The 19276-nt window shown below is 45.2% G+C and overlaps 1 protein-coding gene across 1 annotated transcript in view; it reads right to left on the bottom strand.

Annotated features, from left to right (window-relative positions):
* Positions 1-10801, bottom strand: part of URGCP (upregulator of cell proliferation) — a 54325-nt gene extending 43524 nt beyond the window's left edge. The window contains exon 1 of the mRNA XM_057304425.1: positions 10709-10801. The gene's annotated coding sequence lies outside the window, so the exon portion shown is untranslated. The remainder of the gene's footprint in view (positions 1-10708) is intronic.
* Positions 10802-19276: the final 8475 nt, after the last annotated feature.

The following is a 19276-nucleotide window of genomic DNA, read 5'->3' as shown; positions in this document are numbered from 1 at the left end:
GTCTTTGTTTAATTGTTGTAGAGTATCTCTGTGCAAGAAATCAGTCTGAGGTGTAAACGTAGTGCCTTCTCAGTTCTTTCTGAGGGTTAGCTTTTCCCTAGGCATGCACAATGACTTCCTAAATTCCCCTGTATGTGTGGTCACTTTGGAATCACCTAGTCCTTAAACGTCTGGCTCCAAAAATGAAAAAAAGAGATAAAGGTGTGGGGTGGGGAGGTGCCAGCTCTTTAAATCTCCTGGAAGCCACTTCAGCTGTAGGGCAAAGTACTTGAAACAATGGGAGAGGTGCAGCAATGGCTGCCTGCTCCTGTATCTGCACTTCTATGATCAGGAGCAGGAAGAGAAAACAGATTCCTAATCTTTGGAGGACAGGGTCCATATTGTCCACCCTGGCTCAACTAGATTTTTAGCTGCTCCTGGAACAAATGCATAACCGATTGCCATTGAGCTGAAGATGGGGGATGGGTAACCACTGGTGAAACTGACCAAAATTAACTGCACTCTCCCATTCAAGTCTTCTTCAGGAAGTTGCAAATCTTTTTTTTAAGATTATTTAATTAATTTATTTATCTGACAGAGAGAGAGAGAGCACAAGCAAGGGGAGCAGCATGCAGAGGGAGAGAGAGAAACAGACTCCCCACTGAGCAGGGAGCCTGATGAGGGGCTTGATCCCAGAACCCTGGGATCACGACCTGAGCCGAAGGCAGATGCTTAATGTACTGAGCCACCCAGGTGCCTCAAGGAAGTTGCAAATCTTTGAAGAAACTATGGAGTTTCAACATAATTAAATCAAGCAGATTCTGCCAGGACAATTGTCTAAGCAGGAAGACAGATTTCTGTGTTTTCTACTCTGTCATCTTCCCCATATCCCATAACTTTTTATATATTGCTGAATTCTACTTATTAATGTTTCATTGAGGATTTTTGCATCTGAATTCATGAGCTATATTAATTTGTAGTTTTCCTTTTTTGGATGGTCTTTGTATGGTTTGGGTATAACACTGACCTCATAAAATGAGTTGGGAAATTTCTCCTTTTCTGTTTTCTGGAAGATAATGTTTAGAATTTGTTCTGTAAATGTTTGGTGGAATTCTCCACTGAAAACATGATTCTTTTTTGGATTTCTTTTTTAAGATTTTATTTATTTATTTATTTATTTATTTATTTATTTATTTATTTATTTAACAGAGAGAGAGACAGCCAGCGAGAGAGGGAACACAAGCAGGGGGAGTGGGAGAGGAAGAAGCAGAGTCCCGGTGGAGAAGCCCAATATGGGGCTCGATCTCAGGACTCTGGGATCACGCCCTGAGCCAAAGGCAGACGCTTAACAACTAAACCACCCAGGTGCCCCGCTTTTTTGGATGTTTTAAAATTAAAATTTCAATTTCTCTATTTATAGAACTATACAAATTATCTTTCATATTGGATGATTTCTGAGAAATTAGTCCATTAAGTTGTCAACCTTATATATGTATAGTTATATTTCCTTATTATACTTTTGATGTCTACAAGATCTGTAGTGATATCACATTTCATTCCTGCCTGGAAATTTGTGTCATCCTTTTTTCTTTGTCTTATCAAAGGTTTGTCAATATTATTGATTTTTTCAAAGAACTATCTTTTATTTTCTCCACTGTTTTTATCTTTTCAATTTCATTGATTGATTTTCTTGTCTCCTTCCTTCTGCACCTCCAGGTTTATCTTGCTCTTCTTTTTATAGGATCTTAAATTGAAAAGTTAGATTATTTCCCTGAGACCTACTCTCTTTCTAATGTAAGAATTTGGTGCTATAAGATTTCCTGCTAGCACTACATTCACTACATATTCACTACATATTTTGGTATGTTTTGCTTTCATTTTCATTCAGTCCAATATGCGCTTTTTTATTATCCTTTGAGACTTCTTTAACTCATAAATTATTTAGCAAATTGTTGTTTATTTTCCAACTGTTCCAAGATTTTCCTGTTATCTGTTACTGATTTCTAGTTGATTCCATTGTGGTGAGAACACACACAGTATGATTTCAATTATTTTAAATATGTTGAATTTTGTTTTGTGGCCCTATTGTGGTAAATGGTCTATCTTGGTAAACTGTCCGTGAGAACTTGAAACGAACGCCTATTCTGCTATTGAGGTATTGTGTGTGTTGGACCCTGTTGATTGATAGTACCATTGAGTTATTATATGTCCTTGCTGATTTTCTGGGTACTTTAATCAGTTGATGAAAGAGGGGTGTTGATGTCTCCAATATAATCATGGATTTGTCTATTTCTCCTCTCAGGTCTATATTTGCTTTACATGTTTTACAGCTCTGTTGTTTAGTGCATATGAATTTAGGATTGCTATGTCTTGATAGCCTGACCCTTTTTATCATTATGAAATGCTCCTCTCTGTCCCTGTAATTTTCTTTGCTCTGGAATCTACCTCAGAATACTACTGCTTTCTTTTGATTATTGTCTGCATTGCACATCTTTTTCCATCTTTTTATTTTCAGCCTACCTATACCATTAGTTTTGAACTGAGTTTTCTTTGTGGGGACTATATATTTTTGTCCACTCTGTCCCTCTCTCATAATCAGCATATTCTGACATTTACATTTAATGTAATTATTGATATACTAGGACTTCAGTGGGGATTTTGTTTCATTTTTTTTTTCTGTTTCTTTCCTCTGTTCTTCATCTGCCTTTTTTTTTTCTGCCTTCCTTGTACCTTTTGTTAGAATTCCATTTTGTTCTATAAATAGTGCTTTTGAAATTTTCTCTTTGACTAGACATTTAGTGATTGCTCTCTGGGTTTTATATTACACATGCTTTTCATAGCACTCTGGTGTTGACATTTTACCAGTTCAAGTGAAATGTAAAAACATTACAATCCTTTAAGTTCCTTTATCCCCTGTCATTTATAATAAAGTTGTCCTAAAGATTCCCCCTGTATGCTTTGAGACCCATATCAGACAACGTTACAATTTTTGCCTCAACCATCCAACTTAATTTAGAAAATTCGACAAGAGAAAAAAAAATCCCATCGTGTTAACTTACATATTTACTCTTTCTACTGTTTTATAATCCCTTCCTTATGTTTCAAGATTCCTTCTTTTATCATCTCCTTTCAAACTGAAGAAGTGCCTTTAGCCTTCTTTCTTTTCTTTTCTTTTCTTTTCTTTTCCTTTTCTTTCTTTCTCCTTCTTTCTTTCTTTCTTTCTTTCTTTCTTTCTTTCTTTCTTTCTTTCTTTCTTTCTTTCTTTTTTGAATGGGTAGATCTGCTGGTGACAAAATCCTCTTAGTTTTCCTTCATCAGAGAATGCCTTGATTTCCACTTTATTCCAGAAGAATATTTTCACTGGATAGAGAATTCTGAGTTACAGTTCTTTGTTTTCACACTTGAAAATACCATACCACTTTCTTTTCTGGCCTTCTTGGATTTTGGTAAAAATTCTGTTATAATTTGGATTGTTTTCCATATATTATTTTTTTTTCAAGATACTTTGTCTTTGGTTTTCAGAATTTTGACTATGAAGCATCTTGGCATGGTCTTTTTTGAGGTATATCCTATTTGGACACCATAGACTGGGGAGCTTACAAACAACAGAGATTTCTTTCTCACAGTTCCAGGTTGTTGGCCTCCTCTGACATCACACAAGCACAAGAAGGAAGACCCCACCTTATTATAGCCAACTGAAGATGAAAATCCACCACCCTGGCTGCAAGAATGTGATGGTTAATTTTATATGTCAACTTGACTGGGACACAAAATGCCCACGCAGCTGGTTAAAGATTATTTCTGAGTGCATCTGTAAGGGTGTTTCCAGAAGAGATTTGCCTTTGAATTGATGGACTGAATGAAACAGATGATCCTCCCCAATGTGGATGGTAATATCCAATCTGTTGAGGGCCTGAACAGAACAAAAAAGTGGAGGAAAGTTAAATTGGCTCTCTGCCTAAATGCTTGAGCTAAGACATCAATCTTAGTGCTCCTGGTTTTCAGGCCTTCAGACACAGACTGGAATCCACACCACCAGTTCTCCAGTGCTCAGCCTTCAAACCACACCACCAGCTCTCCTGGGTCTCCAGTTTGTACAGAGCCAATCATTGGATTTCTCAGCCTCCATATTCCCATAAGCCAGTATCTTATAATAAATATATCTCCCTTTTCCCACCCCCCACCCTAGTTTCTCTAAAGAACACCAATACAGAGGGTGAGGAATGCCTTGTAACTGCTCCCCATGTGGCCTTCACTGTGAGACAGAAAAGGTATCATCACTGTGGGGGGCATGACAATCCCATCTCCTCTGGGCCTCCTCTGACATCACCCCAGCAAGGAAGGAGGATTGCCTCTTTACAACATGGCTATCATCAAAGTCTAGGCTCCCCACTTAACCTTTGCTAATGCGGATGGAGCCCCATTTTGTTCCATGGTGTTTGGCTATAGCAAAGCAGTTATTGCCTATAAGTTTTCTGTGTTGCTAAGTTGCCCCTTTCCTGGTCCTTGGGTGAAAGAGAACAGGAATCTGTTGGGGCTTCCCCCCTCCCCAAACTCCCACTGGTATTTCCAGGTTGTTGGCTTCTCCAGGATGTATTAAGTAAAAAGAGAACTCGCTGTCATGTCATTTTCAGATCCCAAGATCCCTTCCCAAGTCTGCCATCTTCTCTCCACACTTCAGAGTTTCCTCATGGTTTGATAAAGTCCAATTTATTGATTTTTTTCTTGTATAGCTCATGCCTAAGTTATAGTTAAAATATCGTTGTTATACCCAAGGTCACAAAGATTTTCTGTGTTTTTTTTTCTAGAAGTTTTATAGTTCTAACTTAATTTAACAATTAGGTCTATGTTCCATTTTTATGTGAGGTAAAGTTGAGATTATTTTTTATGCATCTATCTAATTGTTCCAGAGCCATTCTCCATCAAATTGTTCTGGCGTCCATCTTAGTCCATTTGAGTTGCTGTAACAGAATACCATAGATTGGGGAGCTTATAAACAACAGAGATTTCTCAAAGTTCCAGAGGCTGGGAAGTCCCAGATCAAGGCACGAGCAGATTTAGTATCTGTAGGGTCCACTTCCTAATTTATAGATGACTGGTTTTTTTTGCTGTATCCTCACATGACAGAAGGGACAAAGGAACTCCCTAGGGTCTCTTTTTTATAAGGACACTGATCCCACTCAGGAGGGCTCTGCACTCATGACCTAATTAATTGAAAAGTGCCCCACCTCCTAATACCATATGACCTTAGAGATTAGGATTTAACATACGACATTTAGGTGGACACATTCAGTCTATGGCAGCACCTTTCTGAAAATCAACATGTGGGTTTATTTCTGTACTCTCTATTCTTTTTTCATTTTCATATTTCATCTTCTATTCTTTCATTATTTCAAGATAACTTGGCTATCTTTATGTCAACACATCTTCTTCATTGCATAGCTTTATAATATATCTTGCGATCATATGGCTTGAGTCCTCCCACTTTTTTTCCGCAAAGTTGGTCTTCCCATTCTGAGTCCTTGGTGTATCCATATAAACTTCAGAATCAACCTGCAAATTTCTACCAAAAAAGCCTGCTGGGATTTTTTTTAAAGATTTTATTTACTTATTTGAGAGAGAGAAAGAGCACGAGCAGGGGGATGGGGAGAGGAAGAAGCAGACTCCCCGCTGAGCAGGGAGCCTGATGTGGGCTCGATCCCAGGACCCTGAGATCATGACCTGAGCTGAAGTCAGACACTTAACTGACTGAGCCACCCAGGCACCCCAGCTGAGATTTTGATTTTCATTACATTGAATATTCTGACTAATTCAGGAAGAACTGATATCTTAACAACATTGAGTCTTCCAACCCATGAACACAGCCTATCTTGTCATTACTTTGACCTTTAATTTCTCTGAGCAATGTTTGGTAGCTTTCAGTGTAAAGGTCTTCCATATCTTTTCTCAAGTTTATTCAGAAGCATTTAATATTTTTCATAGTACTGTATATGGCATTAAAATGTTTTTTCAATTTCTGATTGTTGCTAGCACATAGACATACAATTAATGTCTATAGATGATTTTGCATCTGTAACAGCTAAAGTGTTAATAGTTCTAGAAGCTTTTTGTAATCTCCCTCAGATCTTCTGTACAGACAAGCATGTGGTCTGTGAATAAAAACATTTTTATTTCTTTCCACTGTCTGCATTTTATTTATTTTCCTTGCTTTATAGAAATGGCTATAACATCCAGTACACCATTGGATAGTAGTAAGGTTGTAGGATGATCTTGGGGACTACTGGACTGAGGGCCTTAGTTTTTCACTAGCTGTTGCTGAAAGGCCTCTCTCAGTTCCTTGGCACAGGGGCCTGTCCATAGGGCAGCTCACAATATGGTAGCTAGCTTCCATCAAAGCAAGGGAGTAAGGCGGCAAGGAAGCAAGAGAAGGAGACAACAAGAGAGGCTGCCTAAGATGGAAGCCAGTCTTTTTCTTACCCTAATCTCAGAAATGACATCCCATCACCTTTTCTATTCACGAAACATCACTAAATCCAGCCCACACTCAAGGAGAAGAGATTACACAAGGGCCTGAATACCAGGAGGTGGGAATTGTTGGGGGCTATCTTAGAGGCTCGCTACAACAAGCTCTCAATGGCCAAATCAGGGACAATTTGAGCAACATAGTAAATAATGACACTAACAGATTGAAATCAATAGAATAAAAATCCATGAGTCCATGCTGATATAAATAAAACAACTGAAAAAGTAAATTTAAAAACTGGGGAGAAAAGGGGTGCCTGGCTGGCTCAGTCAGTGGAGCATATGACTCTTGATCTCAGGGTCATGAGTTTGAGCCCCACACTGGGTATAAAGATTACTTAAAAAAATAAAACAAAAAATTATAAACAAATAATAAAAATGGGGGAGAAAAGACAGCTCTTCCTTACAGCAGAATTCCATTTAATAAATGTAGAAAGAGGGGCACCCAGGTGGCTCAGTTCGTAGAGCATCTGCCTTCAGCTCAGGTCATGACCCTGGAGTCCTGGCATCTAGCCCCGCATCAGGGTCCCTGCTCAGCGGGGAGTCTGCTTCTCTCTCTGCCCCTCACCCGGCTCACGCTCTCTTGCACATGCTCTCTCTTTCTCTCTCTCAAATAAATAAATAAAATCTAAAAAAAAAAATAAAAAAATAAAAATAAATGTAGAAAGAGAACTAGAAATAAAAACACAGGTAAACACCACAGTAATAATTGCTGTAGGTAAGACTGTAACCTAAAATTAGTGGATGAAAGTGTGGTAAATAAACTTCCACATAGTCTCAGCATTTCTCCCCACAAGCTATTTGTTAATTTAAAAAGAAAAAAAATTAACTTTACAATTACAATATCAACCTAACAAACTGATCAGACTTAACTAGTAATAAAACTTATCAATGTCATGTACCCTCTGATACGATCACTGAGGACACAGCATCAGTTCTGTAACAGTCTTGCCAAAAATGTATAACCTGAATCTCATCAATCAGAAAATCCAACTGAAGGACATTCTACAAAATAACTTTCCCATGCTTTTCAAAAATGACAAGGTCATCAAAGACAAAAAAAAGACTAGAATTTCTGCAGAAGGCTAAGAGATAGGATAAACAAATGCAACATGGTATTTGTTTATCCTATCAGACAATAATTGGACAATTGATGAAATCTGAATGAAGTCTGTAAATTAGCTAATAGTTTTGCACAGATGTTAATTTTCTGGATTAGCTAATTGTATTAGTTACATAATATGCTAACATTAGGATAAGCAGGGTGAGTGAACAAGAACTATGTATTGTTGTTGTTGTCATATTTTTTTTTAAAGATTTTATTTATTTATTCAATAGAGAGAGACAGCCAGCGAGAGAGGGAACACAAGCAGGGGGAGTGGGAGAGGAAGAAGCAGGCTCATAGTGGAAGAGCCTGGTGTGGGGCTCAATCCCGTAACGCCGGGATCATGCCCTGAGCCGAAGGCAGACGCTTAACCGCTGTGCCACCCAGGCACCCCTGTTGTTGTCATATTTTAAACAGCTTTACAGAGATACAATTTGCCACCCATATACATATAATTTACATACATTTTAGCAATCACTCTCTATTCCCCCCTCCCAGCCCTAGGCAACCACTAATCCACTTTCTGTCTCTACAGAGCTGCCTATTCTGGACAATTGATGTAAGTGGCATCATACAGTATGCAGTCTCGTGAATGGTCTCTCATTTACCGTATTTCCAAGCTTCATCCATTGTTATGTCGCAAAAGATGGAAGTCCTAAACCCCAGGCCCTGTGAATGTGACTTATTTGAAAATTGGATGTCTACAGATGTCAAGGTATGATGAGGTCATTAGGGTGGGCTCCAAACTCACGGACTCCTTATAAAAAGGAGAAATTTGGACACATAGACACATGTAGGGGTAAGACAATGTCAAGACACAGGGAGAACACCATCTGCAGGCCAAGAACGCCTGAGGCTACCAGAAGCTGGTAGAGAGGCACAGTCCTCACAGCCCTAAGAAGGAACCAACCCTGCCAATACCTTGATTTTAGACTTCTAGCCTCCAAAACTGTGAGACAATAAGTTCTGTTCAGCTGCCCGGTTTGTGGTGCATTGTCACAGCAACCCCAGCATCTAGCATATCCACGTTGTGGCACACATCAGTACTTCATTTTTTATTGCCGAAAGTATTCCATTGAGTGGATATATCACATTTTATCCCTTCAACATGTGGGCTGTTTCGACCTTTTGGCTAGCATGAATACTGCTACTATACACATTTTTGTACAAGTTTCTGTGTGGGCATTAATTCTTTATTTCCTTTCATTCCTCCTGGGTATACACCTAAGAATGGAATTGCTAGGTCATATAATTCTATGCTTAAGGAACTTAAGCAACTGCCAGACTGTTTTCCAAAGCAGTAGCACCGGCTTACATTTCCACCAGGATTGTATGAGGGCTCCAACTTCTCCATATCCTTTCCAACATTTGTTACTGTCTGTCCTGATTAGAGCCACCCTTGCGGGTGTGAAGCACTATCTCACTGTGGCTGCAACTCTGCATTTCTCTCATGACTAAGGACACTGAGCTTTTTTGCTGCTTATTGGCCATTTCCTTATCTTCTTTGAGGAAGTGTGTATTCAAATCTTTTGCCCAGTTTTTAATTAGTTTGCCTTTTTTATTGCGTTGTAAGAGTTCTTATATATTCTGAATACCAGACCCTTATCAAATATATACTTTGCAAATATTTCCTCTTATTCTGTGGGTTGTCTTTTTGTTTTCTCATGGAGCTATTTGCAACCCCAAAGTTTTAAATTTTTATGAAGTCCAATTTATCAATTTTTAAATCTTTTACTGTATTTGCAACACTTCCATACATCGAAAATTATACGGAAGACTGAGAACAAAATAAACAATCAAAATAAAAAGATGATGTACAAAATAGGCAGTGATCAAAATAAAAAAACTATAAAAATTTATGTAAAAAGTCTAAAATAATATGCGCTAAATTACCAACAGGATGTAGAAATGGATTTTCATTTGCTATTCAACACAATTGTTTCTTTTTTCCAATTATACAACTGATGCAAATCCTCTACGGAAATTTCGGAATTAATTGCGATCATTAGCAAACTCACCATCCAGATAGCCATTGTTTTCATGGAGGTTTCTAGTCTTACACAAATATATAACTATTTATAAACACTTGGGATCATTTATTTTATAGGAGGAGAGCCACATAACAACTTATGGACTAAGAAATCTATATGCAGAGACAGCAGGGAGAGATGCTCAAGCAGGGCTGCCCAGGCGGGTGAGGCCTCAGCTGGCTTTGGAAGGTGAGTGATGGCTCTGCCTCAGGGGAGGGAGGGACTTCTCCCGGCAGAAGGTGGCCCAGAGTAAGGAAGGTAATAGGGGGAGTGACGGAAACTCGGAAACTCTCGACTGTAAGCTAGACTGACCATGCTCGATTTTGAAGAACCTTAGATGACGGCGTACTCCTCCCCGCAGGCCGCGGGGCGTCCCTGCAGAGTGCCCGGCAAGGGTGCATCTTGATTAATTTACATGTTATTAAAGAGACAGCTCAGTAACGAAAGAACTGAGTGGGCCAGGGATACGGCTGGGGGGCCGGGGCAATGTCTGCAACACACTTTGTATTCTGAGGACGCACACACGGGTGACCCCATGTCCTGCTGGACCAGGGTGTCGCAAATGTCCTAGGGTCAGTACACTGCACGTCCTTTCACTCAAAACTAAGTTTATGGTGTATGACTGGCTCAGTCGTAGAGCGTGAGACTCTTGATCTTGGGGTGGTGAGTTCGAGCCCACCTTGGGTGTGGGGATGACTTAAAACAGGAAAATCTTAGAAACACATACAAACTGCCTAAGTGTGGAGGGAAAAGTATTCTCCCCTACCCGCGCACACACTAGAACCCGCACAATTCTCCCCTCCACTGCGGGAGGCCCTGACACTCTGTCTCTCTCTCATTCCTCAGATGTGGGCTGCATCCCTCACACCGCGCCCGCGGCACCCGGTGGGCTCCTGGCGTGGACCCGGGTGCCCGCACGTCTCGCGGCGGGAAGGAGGACGAAGTCTGGCACAGCTGGGGTTCAGGCCGCGGCTCCGAGCCCTGGCGGGGCAGCCATGTCCCCCGAGGCCCATGGCCGAAGGTGTGCGCGCATCTCCGCCAGCAAAGAACACGCGCGGGCGGCGGTACTTACAGAACCACGGCCCTCGGGACTGCCCCATAGCCTGGGAGCGAGCCCAGCGGGCGAACACAGGCCACGGCCACCCCGCGCCCTCGCAGATCCGAGGCTCAGGCCTGCTGCGGGCGGGAGACAGCGGACTGTGAGGCGCTCCACCTCGCCAGCTGCGCCCGGCTCGCCGGCGCAGGTCCCACAGCGCCCCGCGGTGCGCACGCGCAGACCGCCGGTCCCCGGAGAACGCAGCGACTAACAACCTCGAGGATGCCCAGCGGAACTGCCGCTGCGCTGCCTTAAAAGGGCACGACAAGCAGGGGCGTCACGTGGGACTTTCGTCGCGCGGGGCGGGGCCTGAGGGCGGGGTCCGATGAACGGAGGGGCGGGGCCAGATGGGGCGGTGCGGGGGCGGAGTCATATGGGAGGCGGGGCGAGGCCTGAGGGAGGGGTCCGATGGGGCGGGGCGGATCCTGGTGTGGGCGGGGTCAGCTGTGCGGTGGGGCGGGGTCTGATGGGCGGAGGGGCGGAGCTAAGGGGAGGGGGTGGGTCATGCTGGGCGGGGTCGGATGGGCAATGGGGCGGGGCCTCTCGCCCGCGGTCCTGGTTGACACCCTGCGGAGCCTGAGTTTCTGACCGGGTTCCCCGGACCGCGACACGGCGGGAGTCCCTGAGCAAGGAGCGCTTACCCTTGTCGGGGTGTCTGCAGGACTGGCAGAGGAATCGAGATTGAAGCTGGGACGTAAGGAGAAGTGGGAATTCTGCAGGTGGAGAAAGGGACACGGATGCTCTCGGCCACAGGGAGCCCGCGTGGCTCGGCGTGGGGCGGGGAGAGGACGGCGGGGGCTTAGCGGGTGGCTGTGGCCGGGATGGGCGTGGTTTGGCGGGACTGACCTTCGGGGCAGTGGTGGGATCGCTGTCTTAGCCCACAGGTAACCGGGAGTCCTCGTGGATGAACTACAATCCGGAACGCGTACAACAGGAGAATTTCTAACTCCGCCACCTCACCGTTGGTTGTCTAGCATATCTGCTACCAGTCTTTCCTCTACTTTAAAAAAAACAATAATTGTACTGTATTTTGTATCCCACTTTTTCTCACAGCATTAAACGTGGCCATTCTCCATGTTGTGAAATAGTATTCATAACTAATTTTTATGTTAACATGGCATAAGTACCTGACCAGTGACTTATCTGACCATTACCTGTAGTAACTAAGGCCAGCTCGGGGGTCTTCCTTTACTTATTCCTTTCAGGGGAGTTCTCACTCGTTTTAGGACTTGGGTTCCCAGGGGCGCCTGGGTGGCTCAGTCGTTAAGCGGCTGCCTTAGGCTCAGGGCGTGATCTCGGCCTTCTGGGATCCACGGGCTCCTCCCCTGGGAGCCTGCTTCTTCCTCTCCCACTCCCCCTGCTTGTGTTCTCTCTCTCACTGCCTGTCTCTCTCTCTCTCTCTGTGTCAAATAAATAAATAAAAACTTAAATAAAAAAAAAAAAAAGGACTTGAGTTCCCTGTATCTGTGGCTTCCACATTATTCTCACGGTCTATACTGGTTCCTCCCAGTTCCCTGTTTACAGATCTCATCCTCCTCCATGTTCCAAACTGTAGGACACTGCTTATCTCCCCCACCCTGTTCCCAGCCCTCCGACTGAACTTCTGTTTCCACACTTAGGCAAGGACCTTGCCATCCACCCAGTTGCCCACCCAGATCCCGTCCCTCTCTTTCACCACATGCCCTTCCTCAAGTCCTGTCCATTCCACCTCTGTCACGTCCTCCAAGTCCTGCTCCTGCTTCGGTGTCCCATCCCACAGTCACTCACCTGAGCCAAGTCTTTGGGGGATGTTCACAGTACCCTCCATGCCCCCTCCCACTCCAGCAACATTGCAGCCACAGGTGTCTTTTTGTAACAGATCGCAGTATGTGATTCACCGGCTTCCAAGTCCTAGGATGACAGATGACCCCTTTCAGAGAATAATGGGCCAAAAACATTCCTTTTTGGAGAACTGTGTGTAAGAAATTAGTCATACGCTTAGAGACCCTGTAATTCCATCTGTGGCAATCAAACCTAAGCTCACTGCACAACCAGGCTCATTAAGGCATTATTTATTTTATGAGGATTTAGAATATCAATGGCAGTTAACACATATTGAGTGCTTGGTATATGCCAGGTACTTGCTAAACATGTGTCATCTTATTTAACTTTCTATACAAACGTGTGGACAGGGAGGCTGGGAATGGTTAGCACCTTGCCTGAGGTCCCACTGTAAGTGACATGCTCTGTCCCAGGTCCCTGTGACACCCACACCCATGCATTTAGTCACTACAGGTAAGGGGTCCTCGTGATGAAGAGTCCTGCCCTTGGTTTAATGGTGTGCAGTCACTACCTTGAAATTCTTAATAATTGCAAGAGACCCTACATTTTCATTTTGCCAATTAATGTAGCAAGTCCTGGAAGAAACGACACAACTGTAGAAAATACTAACTTCAAGAGCATGTTGCGAAGGCATGTCTGGGACGAGGCAGGAAGCCGGGCTGACTAGTGACAGAGACCCCGCTGCCCTTGCTCATAGAAGTGGAGGGCCACATTACTTTGGGAGCAACTCTGGGCTCCTGCTCTGCTTCTGGGACATTCTCTGGACTGTCCAGCTCTGGCCCCCATGGCCCACTGGACATCCCCTGGGAATGAGGAGACATGGTGGGTTCCAGAAATTCTCAAAAAGCCCAGCAATTATATATTTTTCTTTCTCCTCCTTGTTATAAATTAAGTCGCCTGCTCATTCTTGAGCCGGTGAATAGCAAGGGGTCTAGCTACTCTTACACCTGTTGCTGGGGGTGAATTTGCCTCTCCTGAGGGACCAAACTGAACAGGAGCTCTGCAGGAAGGAGAAAGGGGAGTGGGTGCTAGCAGCAGTGTGAGACCGGAGTCAAGAGTGTGGCCTCCACTAGCTACCCCCTCACCTACCGACCCACAGCCCTTGCCAACCAAACTTTGTAAAAACTTTTTCCAAAGAGTTAAATATTTGTAGATAAACATTCACTTCACTGATAAAATCTTACTTCCGTTAAACAAGAATGCACATTTTAAAAATCTGAATACGTGTCAATGTAACATTTCTGAATGTCTTTAATGGGGACAGAGATTTCTGTGGCAGCATCAGGTTAATGTTTATATGGTAATTATTGATAATGAATGACAATTTTTTTCTTTTTTAGGCAATTCATGTCCTTTAGGAAAATTTGGAATATTCCTGAAAATGCAATTTTATTTTATTTTATTTTAAGATTTTATTCATTTACTTGACAGAGAGAGTGAGCGAGCACAAGCAGGGGGAGCAGCGAAGGGAGAAGCAGGCTCCCCACCGAGCAGGGAACCCAATGCCAGACTCAATCCTAGGACCCTGGGATCATGACCTGAGCCAAAGGCAGACACTTCACTGGCTGAGCCACGCAGGTGCCCCTGGAAATGCAATTTTTAAAAAAATCATCTATAGCCCCATAAGGTAGTTGTGGCTAACATTTCAATAGATGCCATTCCAGTCTCTGCCATACATGTGTGTTTCTGATTGTTGTAGTCACGTGGTACACCCAATTTTATATTCTGCTTTTTCCACTCTTTTTTCCTTAATGTCATGACATTTTCTCGTGTTACTCTGTAGTCTTTAGAAACCATAATTTTGGGGGCACCTGGATGGCATAGTCTATTAAGTGTCTAACTCTTGGTTTTGGCTCCATTCAGGATCTCAGGGTTGCGGGACTGAGCCCCTCGTGGGGCTGTGCTGTCACCACAGAGTCTGTTTAAGACTCCCCCTCCCCCTCTGCCCCTACCCCACGTCCGCGTGCATGCACTCACGCTCTCTCTCGCTCTCTCTCTCTCAAATAAATAAATCTTTTTTTAAAAAAAACTATAATTTCTTATTTTCTAGGTCTTATTTATTTAAGTAATCTCTACCCCCAACACGGGATTCAAACTCATGACCCCAAGATCAGGAGTCGCACACTCCTCCCACTGAGCCAGCCAGGCACCCCTAGAAACTATAATTTTCAATGACTGCATAATACTTGATTTGTCTTTTCAAAAGTTTAGTCAACTGTTTTCTGATCTTTAGAGAACTTGGAAGTCCAAGGAAGTATGCATAATACAATATTGCATCTACTCGAAGGTGAACATTTTTTCACATTTTCACATCTCTGAAGTTGGAAAGCTTCCTAAAATCGCCGTCAGCCAGGCAACAGTTGTGACTCAGTCGTCACCATCTGTATGCATGAGCCGGTCACGGCAGTGACGACTGTGTTAAGGTCATAGTTGGTGCATTGAGTTTAATTGCAAAAATGTCTTCAGAAAGATAACTGTGGTTTAGCACTAAGAAGAAAAGCTTGTGTGGACACAGACACAGAAACAGAACCATAGGGAATACGTTATATGTTAGCAGAGCAAATACTTGTTGTTGGAGGAAGGACTGCAATCCCTATCTCCATGCCACCAAACGCTCCGTGGATCCCAGAAAGGAAGGTACCACCAACCCAGGAGGCTGGGTCCCCTGTACTTGCTGATGTTTGTGCAGACAGATTGTATAATGCAGGGCTTTGCAGAACGGGCATCCATGGCGGAAATCATAGTGAAGGACTCTAAGATAATCTGCACATCACATTGCCCGGGAGGCACAGAGCGCGACTGACAGGACATCCATGACCCAGGGTGAGCTCTGGACTCTAAACGGATAGAACCAATGTGTTTATTTCACATCTTGTTCCTTTTTTTTTTTTTTTTTTTGCATGCACGAGTAATACTTGATTTTAAAAATAATATAAACAGCCTATGCCCAAGAGCTTAAAAGTGTTCTTTCAATAAATAATTTTAAGAGCGTCTGGGTCGTTCAGTTGGTTAAGTGTCTGCCTTCGGTTCAGGTCATGATCTCAGAGTCCTGGGATCATGGGCTCCCTGCTCAGCAGGGAATCTGTCCCTCCCCCTCTGTCTCTCCCCCGACTCATTCTCTCCTCTCTGTCTCTCTCTTTCTCAAATAAAGTCTTAAAAAAATAATAATTTTAAAATAAAATTAAAAGTCTCGTGTGTAAAGAAAGCACTCGGTCTTAATTTAATCGCCAGTATGTTTTGTTTCTTAGTCGCACATGAGATAAAATTGTATGTTACGTGGGATGGCATCGTGGACTCAGTGAAACACAGTAAAAGGATTGAGTGTATCGGGTGGTTTGCTTGACTGTTTCCCTCAGGTGATACTCTGCGCTTTCGCCCTTCCCTGTTCGAGGGCTTGTTTTTATCTTTGTTACATGTAACAATAATTACTACACAATTTCACCCTGTATGGTCCTTTACAATTAATCAAGTAGTTTATTTATATATATACTGAGTAGGTAATAAATTCCCATGGCTTCAAAATTCATAAGGTACCAAGGGGTCTCCAGGGAGAGTCGCATCCACGCCTGTCCTCCTGTTCTCCTTGAGGGTGACCTGGGTTAGCGGCTTCCTCCTCCAGTCCTGCAGACCTTCTCCACACTCCCCAGCCCTCCCTTTACAGCACTGATGACAGCATCCTTGATTCTGTACGAGACACACTTATGTACGTCATCCACACCCCAGAATGCACAGCCGCATGACAGTGCTGGCCAGGTGGCAGGCAAGTGTCCTTACAACGCACCAGATAACTATGCGGAGGCCCAAAGAGGCCACGGTGATGTTCCCAGTCATAGAGCTCGGGCTCAGACCTGGGTCTTCCAACCGCCTTTGATAAGCACAGAAATGTGATACACAAGTGAACTAGTTTCTTTCAAATCACTCTGTGCTCCCTTGAAATGCCAGTCAGCATTTGAAGCTCCTCGTTGTTGGTTGGAGTGTCTCAGTGGAGACCACTTCTGGCCTTTCGGGGAATGTTCCATTCACCACCTCCCTGAAGAGGGACGTGTGTTCTCGGGGCAGGGAATGGCCAGTGTTGTGGAGAAACCCAGCGGGCCGGGGGCATCAGGGAATCAGCAGGTACGGCCAGCTTCTCCTGCCCCCCGTGGTTCCCACGGCTTCTCCAGGACTTGCCCTAACGGACCTTGCGTCAAGAAGCTCACTCGTTCATGCAGCATTGCAGACGATGCAAGCAAGCCCCTGGGAGCCCGAGTGAGCAGGAAAGAAACTGCCCTGCGGAAGTATCTGGAGCCTCGCTGCACCTCTGAGTGTGTCCTCTGGTCCCCTCACATGACCTTAGTTCCCCAAGTTCATCACTGCCGTGACAACTGTGCTGCTTCCTGAGTGCTGACCACGCATGACCCATCTAGACACACAGGATACTGAGAACTGACCAGTGGAGTGGTGGTGGGTGTTTGAAAACCAGACTCTGGGGTGAGATGTGGCCCTGACGTTCGTGCTTGCTGGCTTCTGTGGTGCAAATACTCACTGTGGCCAATTATATTTGGCGGGGGGAGGCGGCGTAGCATAAGCACAGGATGACCGGAGAGGTGGGGGGTCACTCGCATGGTCAGCACGCCCAGAGACGTGAGGTAGGATCAGGAGTGTCTTTGCGGGTGAGCTCAGCTGCAGGCCGAATTCAGGTAAGGAGGAAGGGAATCAGCCAGCCTCGTGCATGAGGCCCACACCCTGGGGTTTACCCTCCCCTCAGAAGACTGACTCAGATGTCCTCAGTCTCCCCCTCAGAGCCCTGGGACGTGCCGCACACCCCACGGTGGGGAGGGCATCAGGGGAGGTAGAAATGTGACATGTGGCAGCCCTGGCCTTAGTCAAGCACTTTCTCTGTGACCTTGGAAAAGTTACTGTCCTTCTTAGCGGGAGGGGGCCCCTGGGACCAGGCAACACAGGTGCTAGAGTGTGGGGGAAGATAGTGGCTTCCAGCAGAGCAGAGAACGAGGCCCCAGAGCTGGGATGTCAAGCAGGACAATTCAGATGCGTGTTGAAGGAAAGACTTGCTCTGGGGGGGCGGGGGCGCTCCCCAGACCCAGGCCAAATGGCAGTTTCCCGGATGCAGCCAACCCAGCTAGTCTTTCCTCCCCAGGCACGTATCCCTCGGCTGCCTGCTCTGGGACCTCAGCCCCAACGGCCCTCTGCTGCCAGAGACAGCCGACAGAGACAAGTGGCTGTCCCGTTTGGGTTGCCCCTGGGACCCCACCCCAAGCTGCGGTCTCCGGATGAACCAGGTTCCCACAGAGTGTGCGCCCTTGGCATGGACCCCCGTCCCTCTCGCCAACGTATCCTCTGACTCTTGGGAGGGAGAAGGTGGTGGAAGCAGGTCCCCCTCCTGGGCAGCCCATCAGCTGTTTCGACCGAACCCGAAACTCTGAGTGCCAAGCCTGCCTGCGAGGCCAGCACAGTCAGTGGTCAACCGAGAATGAACTCAGGAGAATGACAGCCAGACAATTCCAGGGGTGCCTGGCTGGTTCAGTCGGTGAAGCATCTGCCTTCGGCTCAGGTCATGATCTCAGGTTCCTGTGATCGAGCCCAGCTTCTTGCTCCATGGGGAGCCTGCTTCTCCCTCTGCCTGCTGCTCCCCCTGCTTGTGCGCTCTCTCTCTCTCTGTCAAATAAATAAATAAATAAAATCTTTGGGAAAAAAAGACAATTCTGGATGAAATTCTCAGGTTTCTAGTGTAAGACAAGGCAGTGTTTGCTCAGATGTACAAGGGCGAGGCCAGTCAAGGCAGGAAACACCGCTGTGGTCAGTTTGCAGACAGAGGCTCAGAATTCAGCAGGACGCCATTGCTTTACCGACAGACCCTCCCCGCCAACACTCTGTCTAAACACCAGCCACCAGACCCAGGATTGAAGAATTACGGCCCATTTGGCCAGGCACAACACCACGGAGGCAGTGTGGATGCACGTCCATGGCTGGTGACGCAGGTGCGGGGAGGGACTCATTTCCACCACGTGGTCACTTCTAGCGTGGACAGAGTGGCGAGAAAGGCACAGGCATCAGGGGCAGGGACCCTGGGAGCCGAGTAGCATCTCATTGGATGGGGCCTGGGGCCAGGGGGCATCGCTGGGTCTTCCAAAGAACATCTCCAGTGAGTCTCTTCGTTTAAACTTCTCTTCTGTCTGGAGAGCTTAAAATGAAATGTGGTCTTTCCAACTTATATTTTTCTCAAAAACATTATAGATCTGATTATTTCCCTCGCTCAGCTTTTCTGAATGACAGTGATTTTAATTGACTAGATTTTAACTTGTCCATATTTATTGAACATTTATGAGATTTTTAGACCTACCAAGAATGATTTTCTTCACTGCCTCCTTGGACTACAAATCTCTCTTACTTACATTTTCGTGGCACCAGATCTTGGTCCAATCAGGAGGATAAATGTCCACACGCGCTGGCCCTGCCCCGGGGTAGCATGGACGCTCTGTCCCCCAGGCTCCAAAGCCCACACCCCAGAGTCCGTGTGCCGGACAGCCTGGCCCTGGCCCAAGGGGTCTCTGCCTCTCTCCCCGACCCCACGCACCCAAGCTGAAGGCAGGAGAGAGGAGGGGAGGAGGTCTGTCGCAGAATCACGTCCCGTGGCAGCTAGTCACGGGAACGACCAGAATCCCTGGTCCCCGCGGTACCCTGCCCTGTGACCTGCTGCCCTTTGTTTCCCTCGCTCATCTGCCC

Source organism: Ursus arctos, unplaced genomic scaffold (genome assembly GCF_023065955.2).
Source record: "Ursus arctos isolate Adak ecotype North America unplaced genomic scaffold, UrsArc2.0 scaffold_3, whole genome shotgun sequence".
Taxonomy (NCBI): domain Eukaryota; kingdom Metazoa; phylum Chordata; class Mammalia; order Carnivora; family Ursidae; genus Ursus; species Ursus arctos.
This window is presented reverse-complemented; position numbering and strand designations above follow the sequence as displayed.